At 42.1% G+C, this 20417-nt stretch overlaps 1 protein-coding gene across 9 annotated transcripts in view; it reads left to right on the top strand.

Moving 5' to 3' along the window:
• The window catches only part of WIPF3 (WAS/WASL interacting protein family member 3), a 197646-nt gene that overhangs the window by 52035 nt on the left and 125194 nt on the right, over positions 1-20417 (top strand). For all 9 annotated transcript variants that reach the window (XM_054560582.2, XM_054560578.2, XM_054560581.2 and 6 more), the window contains one exon: positions 13135-13240. The gene's annotated coding sequence lies outside the window, so the exon portion shown is untranslated. The remainder of the gene's footprint in view (positions 1-13134; positions 13241-20417) is intronic.

Raw genomic sequence — 20417 nt, 5'->3', positions numbered from 1 at the left:
TAAATACAGGCTAATCTCAATTTTTCCTAGATTTAGTACATAGTACAGTAATGTTCATGTGGATTATTTTCCTGAGCAGAGCCTGACATTGAGACTCCTAAATACTTCCATGTATCTAATTCGAGCAATTGCAGGAAGGACAGATTTGTATGCAAGACCATTTCTAGGAAATATATCAGTAATTTTTAAATCTTCTAAACTCTGCTCATCTCCATCAACAGTTAGAACTTGCAGTGCCAAGTGGAAGTTTCCTGTTTTCCTTTGTTCTAACCAGAATTATATGGATGGGCTCTACCCTTGTGGCAGACACCATTTATCATCTACTCAGTATTCATTTCCCCCTACCACCACCCTATTCCTCCTCTGAATGCACCACCTTTATTTTTCTCCAGGGAATACCAGGCAATGCATCTCTGCTTGGAACAGCAATCTCATTCCCCCGACCTGTGATGGGTCTAGGGATGGTATGTGCCCCAGTTCTGCCACTGAGATGTATGCAGAATCTGCCAGGTAGAGCCTCAGAGGAAATGGCTGCTTTCTTGATGGGAAGGAAAAAGCCTGTTCGTCCTGGCTCCTTGCCCTTTTACCTTTACTTTTCTCTTCTCCTCATTCTTCCTTCCTGGAACACAAATGTGATACTAGAGCTATAGTAATCACCATGTGACCAAAAAGGAGCAATCAAGAGAAATGCAGAGACATCAGCCCTAATGTTGTTGAGCTGTTCAATCAGCAGGCAACATCCCATCTCTGGACTTGTTATGTGAGAAAAATTAACCTCTAATAGTTTAAGCCTGTCTATTTTGTTTTCTGTTACTTGCAGCCAAAAGCTTTCTTATGCCTCCATTATTATCATGAGGTCAAGGGAAACTAATATGTATTAAGCAGCTTCCATGCATCAAGGATTGAGCTGTTTTGCATATGCTAGTTCCTTGGCTCCTCAGACAGCCCTATGAAGTAGCTCTTAGCATCTCTGTTTATAGATTAGGGCGCTGAGTTCAAAGAGATTAAGGAAAAGGTAGACCAAGATAAAACCCAGGCCTATCTGACTCTACTGCCCAAGTTCTTCCTATCCCACCATACTGCTGGGAAAGGCAGATGGCAGCTTGCCCTATTTTGGCTAAAATTTGAGCCAGTGGATAGCGAAGTAGGAGTATTTGGTTGTTTGGGTTTTTTTATTATTATTATTTCAGATAATGATAAATACCATGAAAAAATTAAAAAGAATTACAGATAGTAACTAGAGAATGACCCTAGTGACTACAGATTGGAAGTCAAAAAAACTTCTTTGAGGAGGAAATAATTGAGCAGAGTCCTGAATAATAAGGATGAACCAACCACACAAAGATCTGACAAAGAGTGTTCCAGGCTGGGAACAGCACATGCAAATGCCCTGAGATGCAAGCAAGCCTCAAGTACGGCAGTGAGTTGAGCATAATAAGCCAGGAAGTAAGACATGAAGTCAGAGAGGCAGGAATGTGTAGGGTCTTGTGAGCTGTGGAGGAAAGTTTGGAAGGCATTGGAGGGTTTTACTCAGGCAGGTGACTTGATCTGATTTACCTTTTAAAAAGACCACTTTGCAGCTGTGTAAAGAATGGACTGTACAGAGGTTAAAAGTGGAGGCAGAGAGACCAGTTGGGAGGCTATTGCAGTAATCCAGGCAAAAGAAGATGGTGGCTCAGACCAGGGTGGTAAACAGCAGAAAAAGTGGTGGGATTGGGGTAAGTTGTGAAGACAGAACTAACGGGGCTTGATTTTGATTCATTATAAGGGTTAAGAGAAAGAGGAGTCAAAATCATTCTGGTGGGCTGGCAGCTCCATTTGCTAGCATAGAGAGGACTAAGGTGGATCACTTCGGGGAGGGCCTGGTGGAAGGGGGTAGGACTTGGGAACTAAGAGTTCCCTTTAGATCATGCTGTGTTTGAGATGCTTATGAAACATCCCATGGAGATGTTGAGTGTGCAGTTAAATGAGGTAACAACAATTAATTGGGCACCTGCTATACGCAAGTGTCCTCGTAAGTGTTACTGTGCTTCACACTCAGCTTTATGAAATAATTGGGTATTAGTACTGTCATCAAGCCCAGAAATCCAGATAAGGACAAGGGAAACTTACCCAATGGCTAAGTTACTTGCCTGAGATCCCACCTCAGGTAGGTGGCAGCCGGGACATGAACTCAGGGTTTAAGATTCCAAAACCTATGGTTTTCCCTAGTCCCACCCAGTAAAACAGTCCCAGGGAGAGCTTTCAAAATTCTTTATGAGGATATTGTGGAAATTTGAGGCAGATGCAGAGCCTGCTTTGTGGGGATGGGGCTTCCTTAGGCCAGGACACTAAGCTTCTTTAGGGATCGTTCCCTGGGCAACCTCAATCCCTTCTTAAAGAGAAGAGGAAGAGATTTTTTATGGACTAATGAGATTTTTACCTTCTGTTTAAGTTTATTAAATCTGAAAAACTTTCAATTTTAGAGCAAAGATGGATTCTCTCTCATCACCTCTTCTAGGGATTTTTTTTTAAATTTGGCATTACCTGACCATACAGAAGATATTCTCAAATGCTCTTGTGAAGGGGAGAGAGAGAACTGTTCACTTTCTAAGCTGGAAAAAGAGCAGCTGCCAACACGAGTGCATTAAGGTGCTAGCCCATGGTTATTTAACCTGCGACAATTTCTTTAAAAACTCCTGGAAAGGTGTGGTGAGAAATGGCAAAACCTGTCATTACTGAAACCAAAAATGAACCATGATTCCATCTTCTGAGGGCCGCCAAACAGCAATAGTAGCAAAATAAAAATGGATGTCAGAGCTGGGAGCCTTGGCTAAGGTGTTCAGAGGGAGGATAATAAGATACCCAGGAAGAAAGAGGAAGGTTAGACTTCTTGACTTATTGTTTCCTTACACATCATGGTGCCAGCAAGTACTTGTGATCTTAGGGGTTCATAAAAGTATTCTAGAATACACTTTTTATTCCCAGATAGTGCAGTAGATGTCCCAGGAGAATTGGTCAATGTCAAATTGGGCAGCATTTGAAGCTCAGTCTCTAGGGAACATTTTCTTTTTCAAATTCATATAGGGACACAATACAGATTTCCATCCTCTGCCTCTCTCTTTCTCCCAGTTTTTCTCCCCAGTAATTCCAAGGAGAAAAATCCTTGATAGAATGCAATGAGTTAATGTTCTGAGCTTGAATAGTGCTTCGATTTGCTTTTCCTTCCCTCAGTCTTGTCTTCAGAGTTATATAAAACCTGACATAATCATTTTTGTTCATCAAGCTTTAAATTAAGTGCAATTTATGGATAATTGCAATAATGTCTCTGATTCATTTGTGCTGAAATCACCAGAGTGCTGCCCAATAGCCAATCCTGAAGACTTTGGATTGCTCCAAACATCTTTTCTCCTGCCCTGTTTCCTTAAAAGGAGAGATAAAGAGAAATCCTGACTATTCACTGGATTCCATGCCATATCCTCCTACCCCTCAATGAATTCAAAACCCAGCAACAGCCCAGCAACTTTGCAAATTTTTACTTGCCACAGTTACCTCAACCAAGTAAAACTTGATACTGGAGGATGGGTGAGGAAGGAATAAAAATTCTTGGATTAATTGAGTTCAACCTCCTAAAGCACCCAAGCTTACATGGTTTTTGAATTATTATTTGCAAATCTATACCCCACCAAGCAACCATAACTGTATTATCAAGATGGAAGCCCAGCAGTTCCAATCCTAAGCAAGTACTTGTGCCTTTTTAAAAAAGGAGAAGTGGATTATTTGTTTGGTTAATTAGCTGTTGCCTCCTCAACTGCTTAGAATTTTCTCATTGCACTAATTCATTTATCTAATTAACACCAAGACGATATGGTTCTGCAATGCATTTCACTTATGCTTCATGTGTATTCTCTCATTTCTTTATCATAACTGTACAGAGGCTAGCTTTCTTATTATCCCTATTTTCTACATGAGAAAAACAAGGTTCATAGCAGTACTGCAAATTAAGACAGAGACCAAAGTTTAGGCTTTGACATTTAATTCTACATGTGACTCTCTATTACATGGGCTCAGTCAGATAGGGTCTTCAGCTTGTTTGAAAATTCTTTAATGAGAGATGCTCTTAAGCCACTTTAAAAAATTTCAAGCTAGTATCTTGATAGTTGGTTTCATTCCTTAATAGGTAGAATGCGTGTCTGCAAACTACTAAATTTAAAGACTAAGAGAGAAGGAATACCATGGGGTTTATCCTACCCAGAGACTAGCACAGTTCCCTGCACAAAGAGGGTGATCTATTGATATTTCACAAATGAATGAATTTCTGGGTAGTTATTATAAAACATCATTATTTTACTTTAAAACATAACCAAGATAAAATTATATCCCAATTTCAAAAATATAAATATTAGCATATGGATAAGAAATCTAGAAAAACATACAACAGATTTTTAATGTCTGACAAATGATTAAAAAAGAACAAAATGATAAGAATAAAACACATTACAGAGCCTTTGTGCAGCGAATGTAGACAAACAGACTTTTTTTTAAATCCCAGATCTTCCACTGTCCACAGTATGGTTTTGAGCAAGTTACTTAAGCTCTTTGCACCACATTTTTGTCACTTGACAAACAGAGATAATTATAATAGTGTGTACTTCATAGTATTGCTGTACTAATTAAATGAGTAATGTGTATATACTATCAAGCAATTAGCTAGTCTTTTTTTTTTTAGACAGAAGGTCTCTCTCTGTTGCCCAGGCACAATCATAGCTCACTGCATCCTTGAACTCCTGGGCTCAAGTAATCCTCCCACCCTAGCCTCCCAAGTAGCCAAGACTACAGGCACACAGCCATTACACCCAGCTAATTATTTTATTTTTTGTACAGATAGGTCTCACTAAGTTGCTCAGGCTGGTCTCGAACTCCTGGCCTCAAATGATCCTCTTGTCTTGGTCTCCCAAAGTGCTAAGATTACAGGCATGAACCACCATGCCTGGCCAGCTATTCTTACTATTGTCATCATGTCATTTCTCCTCAGTTCACATTTCTGTGACCTGAGTATCACTATGTCATGACCTACTTTCATTGGCAAATATAATGGAAAGCTGACTACAATTGCAAACATCAGTAGCATTACACACATGAAATGTGAGAACTATAACTTTGGTTTCTCCATCCTTCTCTCTTAACCCACAAAGGAAGCAGCAAGGGAATTGCTGAGCCTATAGTTATATGGAAGAAGGAAGAAGGCAACTGCCTGCAGCCCATCTGGCATGTGCCAATGGCAGATGGAGAGATGGCACACATGCCTTTTGCTATGGGTCTTTGTCCCAATTTCTTTATTTTATGGCTTATTTATATCTTTGGGTGGGGAGAGAAAACCTGTCCACATTCTACCTACCAAGTACATTCTAGAAATTTCATGTGAAATCATTGTTCACTAACTTCCAGAGCCAAGTCAAGAGAGTGCAGTCAACAATATCTAATTTTGTTACTTTTTGTTTTTTAGTAACCAAGAAGTCAACCAGAGAAATTTTAGCACTGGGACAACAGGCCCCATGGAGGGGTGAGGAGAGAGTGAGGGACTGAAAATTGCAGGATTATAAATCTGCATACTGAACAGTAAGGTATCACTCTCCTGCTCAGATCCCAGCATTTCCACAATCAGGTTGACTATACTCCCATGGGAGGTTAGAAGATTCTTCTCTGGAAAAACTCAATAGACTTAGCGAAAAACATCTTCAAATGTTGACATCAGGGGATTATCCAGTAAAGGACTGTCAACTTCCTTTTCCCCGCTAGGAGCCTACCAATCAACAAGGCTCATCCAGGGACATGGAGCTTCCAACCGAAGAATGGACTTTTTCAATATAATTGGCAATGAAAGATTACCTGGTATTTGGGGAAAGCTTCTAACATGCAAAACAGAGATACAAGCAAATAACAAAAAGGAACTTGGAGGCCAGAAACAGTGCTGGAAATAGAAAACTTCTCCATAAACAAAAAACAGTGGTAAGAGAAGATATTGCATCTATGAGATAAGAGCAATCACAAAACAAAGAACCCTGGAAAATTATATAAAACTGAAAGCCAAACCAAAGAAGAAAATGTCGAGTAAGAGTCCAAGAAAGTTCACCAAAAAGCAAATCAGAGAAAATAATATTAAAACTATTAATATTTTTATTTTTGAGACAGGGTCTCACCCTGTCACCTGAGCTGGAGTGCAGTAGCACAATCATGTCTCACTGCAGCCTCAACCTCCCAGGCTTCAGCAATCCTCTCACCTCAGTCTCCCAAGTAGCTGGGGTTACAGGCATGTACCACCATGCCCAGCTAATTTTTTTTATTATTTGTAGATATGGGGTCTCACTGTGTTGCCCAGGCTGGTTTCAATCTCCTGGGCTCAAGTGATCCTCCTGCCTCAAACTCCCAAAGTGCTGGGATTACAGGAATAAGCCACTGTGCTCAACCAACAATATTAAAATTAGAGTATCAGTCTAGGAGGTCTGTGTCAGAAAGCTTAGGTTTGGGTACATATAACAGAAAACCAAAGATTATAGTGGCTTCAATGCACAAGGATTTATTCTCTCTTAAATGGAGATAGGCAAGCTAAGGTTAATATGGCAGCTCCAGAGAGATTGCCTCTATCTTTTTATTCTGTCTTTTTCAGCATGTGGCTTCTATCCTCAAATTCACATCATAGTCTAAAGTATGCTGGAGCTCTGGCCATCCTGTCTGCATTCCAGTATCAGGAAAGAGGAAGCCAGGCAGGACAGAGGGACAGCTGGCCAAGTCAGTGCCAAAAGCAATTTTCCAAGAAATCTTATACCAATACCTCCACTGATGTCTTATTGGCCAGAACAGTAATCTGGTTCCCTCTAGCTGCAAAGGAGTCTGGGAAATGTATTCTTTTATCTGGGTACTTTACCACAGCCAACTAATAAGTGTTTTCCTACTAAAGAAGAAAGGGAGGATATAAATATATTTAGGTAGGCAATAGCAGTCTTTATTACAGGGTCTCATTTCTGGTTAACAGGAAGTCTGTGGAGAGTGACTAGAGAAAATGGACAGGAGGAAATTACTCAGAATTCATATAAGGAAAATATATTTCCAGATGGATGGACTGCCAAGGATCAAGCATAATGAATGAGAAAGGATCCCACCAAGGCCCATCCTTATAAGATTTCAGATTGTTGGACACAAAGAGAAGATCCAGGCTAAGTTCACAAACAGTGGATCAGGGCTAAGGATGGCAAGGGACTCTCAGCAGCACCCCTGGGAGCTAGAAGATAGTGGAACAGCACCGTTAAAATTCTCAGGAATGGCCGGGTGCTGTGGCTCACGCCTGTAATCCCAGCATTTTGGGAGGCCGAGGTGGGTGGATCACAAGGTCAAGAGATCGAGACCATCCTGGCTAACACGGTGAAACCCCGTCTCTACTAAAAATACAAAAAATTAGCCAGGCATGGTGACAGGTGCCTGTAGTCCCAGCTACTTGGGAGGCTGAGGCAAGAGAATGGCGTGAACCTGGGAGGCGGAGCTTGCAGTGAGCTGAGATTGCACCACTGCACTCCAGCCTGGGGGACAGAGCAAGACTCCGTCTCAAAAAAAAAAAAAAAAAAAAAAATTCTCAGGAACATGAGTTCTACACCTGGAAAAATGAATAATCAAGTTTATAGAGAATCTCAACTGTTGGAAAATGTTCCTGGGAAGAAACTAAGAAAAAAGAGAATGTGGAATTTAGGAAACAGGGGAGCCAACATGGGAGGAAGGATGAGGGAGTTCCCAGTGATATGGGAGGGAGACAGGGAAGTGCTGGGTAGAGAAGGGCAGGGTCCCTAGCGAGGATTCCACCCTCGGGCTTGTGCCCACGGACCTAAGTGAGAGCAGGCACTCCAGTTTTTGTGCCCAAATGTTGCATTTTCGAAGACTACTGTGACCTGCTACGCCCCCCATCCTGTGTCTATAAAAACTCAAGGCAGTAACAGGCATAGACACAAGCAGCTGGACATCCAGAGGAGCAGAGGAGCAGAAGAGCACACCAACAGGCACCAGCAGATACTTGGAGGCCATCGATGGCAGGCGACATGGAATTCATTGGGGGGCGGTTGGAGGAAAGTCTGGCCTCTGGGCGGCCTGATTCCAGGGAAGATCACCTTCCCACTCCATCCCCCTTTTAGCCTCCCCATCCATCTCACCAAGAGCTACTTCCACCAGTAAAGGACAACAAAACTCAATAAAACCTTGTACCCATCCTTCAAGCCCACGTGTGATTCAATTTTTCCAGTACACTAGGGCAAGAACCCAGGACACAGAAAGCCCTCTGTCCTTGCAATAAGGCAGAGGGTCTAATTGAGCTGATTAACACAAGCTGCCTGTGGACAGCAAAATTGAAAGAGCACACTGTTAACACATGCCCACTGGGGCTTCAGGAGTTGTAAACACTCAACCCTAGACACTGCCATGGAGTTGGAGCCCATGCTTCCCATGACCTGCCTGTCTGCATGCTACCTGTAGGGGTTTGAGCAGGGGGGCACCAAAGAAGAGAGCCATGCTCTGTCACAAGTTCTGCCAGGGGGATAAGGAAATTTCCCATTCCACCAGGATGGCAGCTGTTTAGCAGGCCTAGGGAGCACCCAGCCCAGTTTAGAGTAGGAGAAAATAATGGATAGATTATTTGAAATTTACACTGTAAAACTAGGGGTGGAAGAAAATTTAGCAATAGATCCAAATAAAACTATGCCAATTTAAATAAATGAACCAATTACAAGCCAGGGAGCAGTGGCTCACACCTGTAATCCCAATGCTTTGAGGGGCCAGGGCAGGAGGATCTCTTGAGCCCAGGAGTTTGAGACCAGCCTGGGCAAAATAGTGAAACCTCATCTCTACAAAAAGTTAAAAAATTAGCCAGCTGGCCAGGCACAGTGGCTCACACCTGTAATCCCAACACTTTGGGAGGCCGAGGCAGGCAGATCATAAGGCCAGGACTTCAAGACCAGCCTGACCAATATGATGAAACCCCATCTTACTAAAAATACAAAAATTAGCTGGGTGTGGTGGTGTGCACTTGTAGTCCCAGCTACTCTGGAGGCTGAAGCAGGAGAACTGCTTGAACCTGGGAGGCGGAGGTTGCAGTGAGTCAAGATCACACCACTGCACTCCAGCCTGGGCAACAGAGCGAGACTCTGTCTCAAAAAAAAAAAAAAAAAAAATAGTCAGCTGTCGTGGTGTGCACCTGTAGTCCTAACTACTTGGGAAGATGAAGTGGGAGAATCGCTTGAATGCAGAATTCAAGGTTACGGTGAGCTATGATAACACCACTGCACTCCAACCTGGGTGACAGAGCAAGATCCTGTCTCAAAAATAAAAAAAAACATTTAAGCAATTACGAAAGCAAATCTTCGTCTATCATGATACAAGTTAGATGATAACGTCTAAAATGTTTGAGAAACGATGGAGAAATAGAAGTTTATGCATATTTATAAACACATAGATGCAGACAACAAAAGAAAAAAACAAAAATAGAGAGTGGTTGCTGTCAGGCCTCTGAGTCCAAGCCAAGCCATTGCATCCCCTGTGACTTGCACGTATACATCCAGATGGCCTAAAGTAACTGAAGATCCACAAAAGAAGTAAAAATAGCCTTAACTGATGACATTCTACCATTGGGATTTGTTTCTGCCCCACCCTAACTGATCAATGTACTTTGTAATTCTCCCCACCCTTGAGAATGTACTTTGTGAGATCCACCCCTGCCCGCAAAACATTGCTCTTAACTTCACCACCTATCTCAAAACCTATAAGAACTAATGATAATCCACCACCCTTTGCTGACTCTCTTTTCGGACTCAGCCCGCCTGCCCCCAGGTGAAATAAACAGCCATGTTGCTCACACAAAGCCTGTTTGGTGGTCTCTTCACACGGACGCGTATGAAAGTTGCCTCAGCAGAAGAGGAAGGGGGAAACCGAAGCAAGGAAATTCTGTTTTTCATATAAGAATTTTAGCACTATGGTTAAAATAGGTGCATTATCTTTGATATTTTAAAATCAGTTTTTAAATGGTGGCTCATCCCTGTAATCCCAATAATTTAGGAGGCCAAGGCTGGAGGATGGCTTGAGCTCAGGAGTTTTGAGACCAGCCTGGGCTATGTCGTGGACCTTGTCTCTACCAAAAAAATATTTTAAATTAGCCAGACATGGTGAGCCTGTAGTGCCAGCTAATTGGAAAGCTGAGGTAGGAGGATTGCTCAAGCCCAGGAGGTCAAGGCTGTAGTGAGCCGTGATCTCATCACTGCACTCCAGCCCGGGTGAGAGTGAGACTCTGTCTCAAAAATAAAAAATAAAAAATACATTTTTGAAAAATGAAAACAATCCTGTCGTTCCTTCACTAAATTATCCAAACTACTTCAGTGGCATCTTTCATTGGAATTAGAGAAATAAAACAGTAGATGGAATAAATTAATAGATTGATCTGGATTAATCTTATCTTTATCTGTGATTCAATAACTCTATCAACTAGTCCTGTGAATTCTAGAAATCAAGGTTTCTGTGCTCAAGTCTATCTATCTCAATCTCAGCACCTATAAGAAATGACATTTTATCTTAGGAAGGCAGCAGGTACCACACACACACACAGATAGTATTTCTGTCCATGTTTCACTGATTCAATTTGAAGACTTTAGAACAAAAGATCCACTGGAATGGTTTACCAAGCGCCAGACGGCTAAATTCCTGGGTCCTTAGAAATCTAGTTTAACTGTTGATTAAAAAAAAAAAATTAACGCAAAATGCAGTAATGAGATAAATTGTAGAGGGAAGGAATCTGTCAAACTGAATCAAGGAAAGAGACAGCTAACATAATATTTCTCCCAAGATAAGTATTATTTGAAAACTCCTTGTGTAAGTTTGTCACTAGGAAATCCAGCTACTCAAAAAAGCATTTTACTGGGCTGACAAAGACAGGACAGCATGTATGCACTGTTATTTTACATGTGTCAAAGTACCCAGGTGTTCCCTTTCATTCTTTCTCTGAAAGAGGAGTTGATTGAAGAGCCCTAAGAAGCCTCCATCTCCTTTAGATAGCAACTGAAAGGCAGTTAATAGGCCTTTAAAGTGTAGATAACAGAGGTGAGCAAAACAAGAGCTACATCAAGCCTTCCTCCTACGTTCTGCTGCTCAGCTGGGGTTCAGTGCTGTCCCTCAGTCAAGAGAAAGAGCAGGGCGAATTCGATTCTGCCATAACTGAGCTCCATGCCCATCTCCTCTTTGCTTCCTTGTGATTTGACCTCTAGTGAAATGTCATCTTATTTTACAGATGCAGACTTTCCATTCACAAATGGGTGCTAGTCCTCAATCTAACAACAAATAAACACCAGATTTTGAAATCAAGGTGCCCTCAAAAGTAATGTCACTCCCAGGTTGAACCATCAAAGGAGGAGTGAACCATACAACAAACCTTCAGCTTCCTGGGTCCCTTCACTCTTTCCACTGAACTGTGTAATGACAAGGAAACTTGCTCATGATATGATGTTAAGTGAAAAAAGCAGAACATGGGTGTATACATATGTCATATAGATGGGTCTGTGTTCATGTGTTTCAGAGAAATGCACTGAAGTATTATCTGTGGTTATTTGTGTTGTAGAAGAATTGTGAGTGATTTGTAATTTTATTCTTGGTAATTTTCTGTATTTTCCAAATTATCTCAACAGGGAACCAAGGACCATATATTCCTTTAGCATTAAAAGCAAAATAAAAGGAAACTTGAATAAAACTTTTTTCTTTTTCTATTTAAATCAAAAGAAGGAAAGGGGGCTGTTAATGGAGTTGCCACAGTGCAATTGTTTGCCCACACCTGGAAGATCCCACCAAGTTCTGGTCTCAGAGATAGCGTGGCTAAGAGCAGAGGCCAGAAAGTAAGATTAATTGTTATTGTAAGAATGAAGTGAATTGACACAAGTAAAGTGCTTAGAGCAGTGCCTATAGGCACTGGTAAGCATAGGTAGAAAATGTTTAATAAATATTAGCTATTATTATTATTACTCTGAGATGGTAGCTTCCCCCTCTTACCAGAAAGAGGTCCCAATCCAGACCCCAAGAGAGGGTTCTTGGATCTCAGGCAAGAAAGAAATTAGGCCAAGTCCACAGAGTAAAGTGAAAGCAATTTATTAAGAAAGTAAAGGAATAAAGAATGGCTACTCCATAGACACAGCAGCCCCAAGGGCTGCTGGTTGCCCATTTTTGTGGTTATTTCTTGATTATATGCTGAACAATGGGTGGATTATTCATGCTTCCCCTTTTTTTAGACCATATAGGGTAATTTCCTGACGTTGCCATGGCATTCGTAAACTGTCATGGCACTGGTGGGAGTGTAGCAGTGAGGACGACCAGAGTTTACTCTCGTCGCCATTTTGGTTTTGGTGGGTTTGGGCCAGCTTTATGGCCTGTATCTTGTGCCAACCTCCTATCTCATCCTGTGACTTAGAATGCCTAACTATCTGGGAATGCAGCCCAGTAGGTCTCAGCCTTACTTTAACCAGCTCCTATTCAAGATGGAGTTGCTCTGGTTCAAACGCCTCTGACACCCCCACCCCTCCAGTTCCTTTCCTCTCCAAGACAATGAGCAGTTCTTTATGGTCCTCAAGGAACTTGCAAGTATATTTTCTGCCCATTTACATCTTCTATATTATAATGCAGATTTTGGCTGTGTGGAGATGTATGGGAGTTGCACCCTAAAATTATATGCATTTTTTTTTCTGAGCTGGATCACATGGCCTTTGGTAAAACAATCCGGCTGGTATTTCATTCTTCAGCAAGCTTTTCCAGGCTCATGCCTTCCCCCATTTTCACTAAGTGCTTCCTGACTATTTCTCTTGAATAGCCAAGAAGGATTAATACGTTAAGCTGATTAAGGTGTACTTTGATTTATGATCATCTCTTTTCGTGTTTTTAAGACCCAGTCTTTTATTCTTACTAAGCTATAGAAAACTGGTAGGCAATGCCATTAGACAAGCATGCTATTCTTTTTTTTCTACACGACACAATGTCTTTCTTCAACCTTTCTGTGGTCAAGAAATGCCAGCATTGAAAAATAAAAAGAAATAGTCTCTTTAATGACAGGGAAACACGGCTAATCTTGTATTTGAACTTGTTACCCTCTAGATGTGGATGGAAGATGAGTCTCTCTTTTTTGAGAATTGACTGACCAAGGCCCAGCTATGTCACCTGGTTGACTAGATACAGAAGTCATCACTGTTCCTCGTTGTCAGTAAGTGGCAATTTATCACCATGTCACATGCCACCTTGTGTTATCCTAATGTGCAGAACTCCAGGACTTTTGAGAACAATCTATCCTTGATCATCCCTGTAAACAATGTGACTCTATTTAGGGAGTATGAGCACAGATAGCCCAAAATGGCAAAAAATTTTAAAGCATGTCTATTTAGCCTTGAACTACTTTTTGTTTTCATATTTGAAATGTGTGTGATGATTGTTCAGAAGTTTGCCCCACTATTTAAAAAAAAAAAAAAAAAAAAAGCAAAGCTACAAAGAGAGCCAAGTCAGGATTGCTCAAAAACTGTTTGCTTTCTTATTCTATCATTCTGTTCTAAAGGGCTCCATGACTTCACACCATGAGGTTGAAGCTAGAGTCCTTTCTCACCAAGAGAGAAGTAAAGCATCCACTTTTGTTGATTTATCGCCTCTAAGCTGTAGTCTTTCTGGTGTAGAATTTTCCCTGGACAGGCAAGAAAAAGAGGATTAGATACTCTGTTGTTAACTTATTCATCAATTCAAGATTTATTGAGTGCTGACTTGTTATGTGAAGCTTATTTTGTTCAGTGCTGGTGGTACTGGGACAATGGCACCATTTCTGCCCTTAAGGATATGGACAAATAGACAAGTTACAATGTCATGCTCTAAGTGCTTAAGAACAAAGGGGATGAGGATGTTAAATATTGAGAAATGGAGCCCTGGTCTTCCTTGAGGGTTCAGAAAGCTTTCTCAGAATAGGTGAGTGTTGATACTGAAGGATAAGATGTTCGCCGGGAAATAAGGAGGGAAAAGGTATACCAGGACAAGAAGTGGCTTTGAGGAAGGCAGAGTCAAGTGAATGTAAGGGGCTCCGAGCCCTCTGGGACAGCAGCAGCACAGTGTGGTTGTGGGGAGGCAGAGTCAGAAGATGAGATGAAGCCAATCTTGGGGGTCTTTGTAGATGATACTAAGTTACTTAGGCTTTATCTTGAGCTCAAAAGAGAGTGGTTGAGGAATTCTAAACAGGTGAGTTAGATGATTAAAATTTTGCTTTAGAAAGATTATTATGGCTGCAGGGTGGAGAAGAGTTAGGAGGAGGGAACACAACATTGGAGCCCATAACATCATGTTGGAGATGACAGCAATAGACCAGGCCTGAGCTAAAGCAGTGGCTCCACAGGCCAACAGGGAAAGGTGTCTGGGAGGCAGAAGGTCAATGGTTTTGTGATGGATCAGATGGTGGTGGTAGAAATCAAGGAGAAGACTAGGATGACCAAGCTTCCTGGCTTGAGAGAATCAGTGAGTGTAAGTGCTATTACCACAAACAAGTAAGCCAGAAAGAGGACAGAATCCTCTTAAAAGAGCTTCCATTAGGACAGGATAGCTCTTACCAGGATGGAGGGTGCAGGGGGCACGACTAAGCTGAAATGTTCATGAGTCATTTGTCCACTCACACATTCAATGAAAGTGCCTTGCAACAAGCCCTGTGCTGGCAGTGAGATGACCATCCTGTGGCATGGTGGCAAGACAGTAGGATTCATCTCCATTCACAGCTCTGCTCCTCACCAGCCCTGGGACTGTTGCCAGCCCATTCACTTCTAAGCCCCCATTTCATCATCTCAAATAGAGTGACTAAGGCCTCCACTTGTGATGATGATCGTTATGACAAAGGAGGGGAAAACTGTCAATCACTGTTAGAAAACTGTCATTCACTGTTAACCAAATGGCCATTTCCACCACGAAGCTGAGAGCAGAGTTTGCCTTGTGGATAATGGACCATATTGGCAAAGAAGAGACAAGAGAAGACTGGTGAAGAAAAGCAATCTTAGCAGTGCAACAGGCTTGGAGAGAAGTAGGGAGCGGCCTCAGGAGGCACACCACCCCTTGTTCCTACATTGCTTTGACAGTCCTTTGTACTCACAGTGTGCAAAAAGGTGGCCCTTGTGTAGATAAAGGGAAGTACTCTGAAATAACAGGCTGGAGGTTGCAAGGTGAGAATAGTTGGCAGTTACAGTCCTTATTTTAAATAGTAATTATTTTTCAGTAGGTGTTTTTGGAGTGCAGATTAATTAAAAATACGATACAGTAAAACAGGTAGTTTCTTTTATTTCTGTGGTCCTTCATAGTAAAATGCAGTGTTTGCACTTTAAAGAATTTCATAGAATTCACCTCTAGGTATTCTGATAATGACTTTGAGGCACAGCAGAAATGACTGCACCTGCCTTGCACCTCAAACAACTAAGAGTTAAGGATCTAACAAACTACTGAAAGATGAAAATCGCACAGCCAGTTGGCGATGTGGATATAGACAAATCAGCTTAGATCTATGTCTTTTGTCTCCAAGATCCAGGCTTTCTATACTACTTTATGTTATTTACTTAGAAGGGTCAAAGCTCTTAAAAACATTGTAAAATATTCTTTAGCAAATCTCTTCTCAGTTTCTGAAAGAACAGGTTTAAGAAGGAATTTCAGAGAATTCCTTGCTCCATTTACAATTCTCTTGCTTTCCTTAATCTTGAAACTTTTTTCTCTCTTGGATCTTTTTTTCTTACCCTACAACATGTTAGAGTCTCGACTTTCTCTAGATTCTTGCTCCTCTTCTAGACATAGCCCTGTCTGTTTCTCTTCTAGGTCAAGGTTTTTGAAAAATACACTCGAAGTGTGGTCTCTACTTCCTCAGGTACTTCCCATATCTCAGCCCAGTAAGATCAGCCTTCTGCGTGGCCTACTGCACTGACCTTGTAAATACCAAGGTCACTGATGACTTCCCTTTGTCACGTGTTTTGGCTGCTGAATGTGACTTCCATGCAGCATGACACTACCAGCCATGTCTTCTCTCCCCTTGGTTTCTGTGTCCTCTCTCTCCTGGGCTCTTTCCTCTCTCTCTCACCCCTCTCTCCCACCTGCCCTGTGGATTGGTTTTTCTTTCTCTGCCTGTTCAGTAAAGCCCTGTGTTCTCCACACGCCTTGACTATCCTCTCTTCTCACTCCAAAAAATGAAGAAAGTAGATCTCAGCCTTTTTGTGTTTCCAACACATTTTGGAGCAGGAAAAATTTTGGAGGCAGCCTGATGGGATTAAAATGCATCCACAGCTATATTGAACTATCGCCACCCTGGTTGCCTTTTGGTACAGTGTGGGTGTTTGAATAGAACTTCCTGCTCTCTTTTATGTACTGTTCTTGTGAAGTCAAGTTTCTCAGCCCAGGAATCTGCACGGCCCTGGCCTGATGTTAAGTGATGGAGTGCCATGCCTCTTAACTTTTTCTCATGGCAAGATGGAGCTTCCTCTCTGTACAGAGACTTGCACAGAAGGCTCAGGGCCACATTTGAGCTGACAGACATGCCCACCCTCATTTGTAGTGCATGAAGGAATAGCTTTTACAGAGGGTGGGAAACACTGCCCCAGCCTCTCACACCCCTCTAAGGCTTTATCTTTTAGAATTATTGTGGTAAAATATACATAACATAAAATTTATTTATTTATTTATTTTTGAGACAAGGTCTTGCTCTGTCGCCCAGGCTGGAGTGCAGTGGTGTGATCTCAGCTCACTGCAACCTCCATTTTCCAGGCTCAAACAATCCTCCCACCTCAGCCTTCAAAACACTTGGGACTACAGGCATGCTGCTATACACACTTGTATCACACTTGGCTAATTAAAAAAAAAAAAATTGTAGAGACAAGATCTCACTATATTGTCCAGGCTGGTCTCAAACTCCCAGGCTCAAGCAATCCTGCTGCCTTGGCCTGCCAAAGTACTGGGATTAACAGGCGTGAGCCACCACGCCCAGCCTAATTATTATTTTTTTGAGAGATGAAGTCTTGCTCTGTTGCCCCAGCTGGAGTACAGCTGTGCTGTCATAGCTCACTGCAGCCTCAAACGCCTCAGTTCAAACGATCCTTCCACCTCAGCCTCCTGAGTAGCTGGGACTGCAGGCACATGCCACTATTCCTGGCTAATTTTCTTTTGTAGAGAATGGGTCTTGCTATGTTGCCCAGGCTGGTCTTGAACTCCCGGCCTCAAGCAATCTTCCTTCTTTGGTCTCCTCAAGTGCTTGGATTACAGACATGAGCCACAGCACCTGGTCTAAAATGTAATCTTTAAACGATGTTTAAGTGTACAGTTCAGTGGCATTACATACATTCACAACTTTGTGCAACTATAGCCATTCTCTAGTTCCAGAACATTTTTATCCCCCTCAATAGAAATCCTGTAGCCATTAAGCAATCCCTCCCCACTTTTCTTCCCCCAACCCCTGGCAACCACCAATCTGCTTTCTGTCTCTGTGAATTTCCCCATTCTGTATATTTCATATACATAGAATTACATAATATGTGGTCTTTTGTGTCTGTTTCTTTCAGTTAGCATATTTTCAAGGTTCATCCATGCTGTGGCATGTCTCAGTACTTCATTTTTTTCGTTGCTGAATAATATTCCACTGTATGGATATATTCCATTTTGTTTATCCAGTCACCTGTTGATGGAAATTTGGATTGTGTTCATCTTTTGGCTATTACGAGTAGTGTTACTATGAACATTCATATACAAGTTTTTATTTAAATTCCTGTGTTCAAATCTTTTGGGTACATGCCTAGGAGTGGAATTTCTGGGTCCTATGGAAGTTCTATGTTTAACTTTTTGAGGAACTGCCAAACTATTTTCCATAGCAGCTGTACCATTTTATATTCTCCCCAGTAATGTATGAGGATTCCAACTTCTCCACATCCTCGCCAACACTTTCAAAAATTATGGCCATCTTAGTGGGTGTGAAGTAGTATCTCAGTGTGGATCTGAGGTTTTATCTTTGTTTTAAATGTTAATGATTCTTAAAACTATATTCCTAAGTATTTACCATGGAGAAATAAAAGCATTTATCTGCAAAAGGACTTGTACACAAATATTCAAAGCACCTTCATTTGTAATACCAAAAAAAACTGGAAACAAACCAAGTGTCCACCAAAAGGTAAATGGATTAAACAAATAATGGTATATCCATACAATGAAATACCAATCAGCAGTAAAAAGGAATAAACTACATATAACACATAACTCATGGGTGAATCACATAGGCTGAGTGAAAGAAGCCAGGACAAAATAGTTCTTCATGTATGATTCTAGTACACAAAGCTCCAGAAAAGATGAAACTAATCCACAGTAATAGCTCTGTGGTTGTGATACTGACAGGAGGCAGGGAGGTACTGGATAAAAGAGGGCAGTTCCCCAGCAAAGGCCCCACCCTCAAGCCTGGAAACCTGCGGCCCTAAATGGGAATAGGCATTCCTGGTTTTGTGCCCAAATGTTGCCTTTTGGCCTGTCACATCATTCTATCCTGTACCCATATAAACCCCAAACCCCAGGCTCCATGAGCAAAAGAGCAGAGGAGCAAAAGAGCGGCAGAGCACAGCAGCAAAGAAGGAGATAAGAGGAGGATCTGACCATCGAGAGGAGTTCAGCTGGGGACGGTCGGAGAGGACATGGGCTGCAGATGGCCAAACTCCATGGTTGATCATCTTCCCACTCCATTCCCTTTCCAGCTCCATCCATCCCACCAAGAGCCATTTCCATCCGGCAATAAAATCCCCCACATTTACTGTCCCTCAATTTGTCCATGTGACCTGATTCTTCCTGGATGCTGGGCAAAAACCTTGGTACCAAGAGGGTACTGAGCTGGTTAACACTTAGGCCATCTGCAGACAGCAGAGCTAAAAGAGCACTGTAATATGCCCACTGGGGCTTTAGGAGTCACAGGCATCCACCCCTAGATGCTACTATGGGGCCAGAGCCCAAAAGCACTTGCCCTGGCTCCTGCACCTGCCCATCTGCTCTCCATCCCATAAGAGGTTTGAGCGTGTGGTGGCCAAACAAAAGAGCCACACCCCTGCTTTACATCCCACAAGGGGGTCAGGGAGCTCTCTCATTTCAGTTGCATGGGGCTGGGTATAGGGACTGACTGCAAAGGAGGATAAGATAACTTTCTTGGAGATGGAATAGTCTATACCTTGATAAAGATGGTGGTTATATCAGAGTAAACATTTGTCAGCATCCATTAAACTGCTCACTTAAAAGGAGTGCATTTTATTGTATGACATTATCCCTTAGTAAAGTTGATATAAACTTTTTTTGAGAAACATTACAAACCCTCAAATATGTAGCTCCAGTCTCCAACCCTAATTTATTAATTTCTTTCAGAACTCGACAAATGTGTATTGAGTACCTACTATGTGCTAGTCTCTGTGCTGTGAGATAAGGATACAAAGGTGACAGAGATGGTTCCCAAGGTCATGAATACCACAGTCTAGTCTGGAGGACAAATGTTACATCATTAAACAGATATCGTCATCATTACAACTGTAATAAATGCACAAAAGAAAGGTACATGAGGTTTTGAGAGCTTATAAAAGTGGGTGACCTAGTTGAGATTCAGCTAAGTTGTGGCAAAGTTTAGTTGAGATCTGAAAGATGGAGAGGAGTTGGTTCTTGGGGTCTTCTTCACAAAGAGGGAAGAGCACATTCAAAAAGCCTGTGACAAGAAGGAATATTGCTGTTGAAGGAGCTGAAAGCAGGGCAACATGGCTGGAGGACAGACATGGAGGGGAGGACTGAGAAAGGTCTGTGGGAGAGAGGGTCAGTCCAGGCCATGAGGGCCTTCAGACAAAGCTCAGGATCTTGGTATTATCATCAGAGCAATGAGAATTCATTGAACTACAGATAATGGAAATTGATAAGATCAGCTTTGGGTTTCAAGACGCTCTCCCTGACCACACTGGGGAGAATGCTTTAGAAGAGATAAGTGGCATATGATTACAGAGGGAAAAGCTAAGAGGTTCCTGGGGAAGTCCTGGAGAGAGGTGATGATGGGCTGTAGTCTCAGGTGCTGGTACAGATGGGCAAAATTGGACAGATTCAACAGGCTCAACCTCAAGGAGGGTTGATGGGGGAAAAGTAGCTTTACAAAATTTCTGGGTGGTCCAACTAGATGGCGGTGGGGGGGTGGGGGTCAGGGGATGGGCAACACAGAGTGGGTCAGGTTTGGAAGGAAGACCTGAGGTGTGGTTCCAGACTTGTAGCATTTGAGTCTCCTGAACCACCAAGCTCTTTCAGACTTTCTTTTCCCTGAAATGCCCTCCTTTCCCTACTTTCTGACAGGAGAAACTCCATTCATTAATGGATGCCCAGCTCAGGTCTCACAGGCT

This window comes from Pongo abelii, chromosome 6, assembly GCF_028885655.2.
Source record: "Pongo abelii isolate AG06213 chromosome 6, NHGRI_mPonAbe1-v2.0_pri, whole genome shotgun sequence".
NCBI classification, from domain to species: Eukaryota; Metazoa; Chordata; class Mammalia; order Primates; family Hominidae; genus Pongo; species Pongo abelii.
The sequence above is the reverse complement of the archived record's forward strand: the minus strand, read 5'-3'. Positions and strand labels throughout refer to the sequence as shown.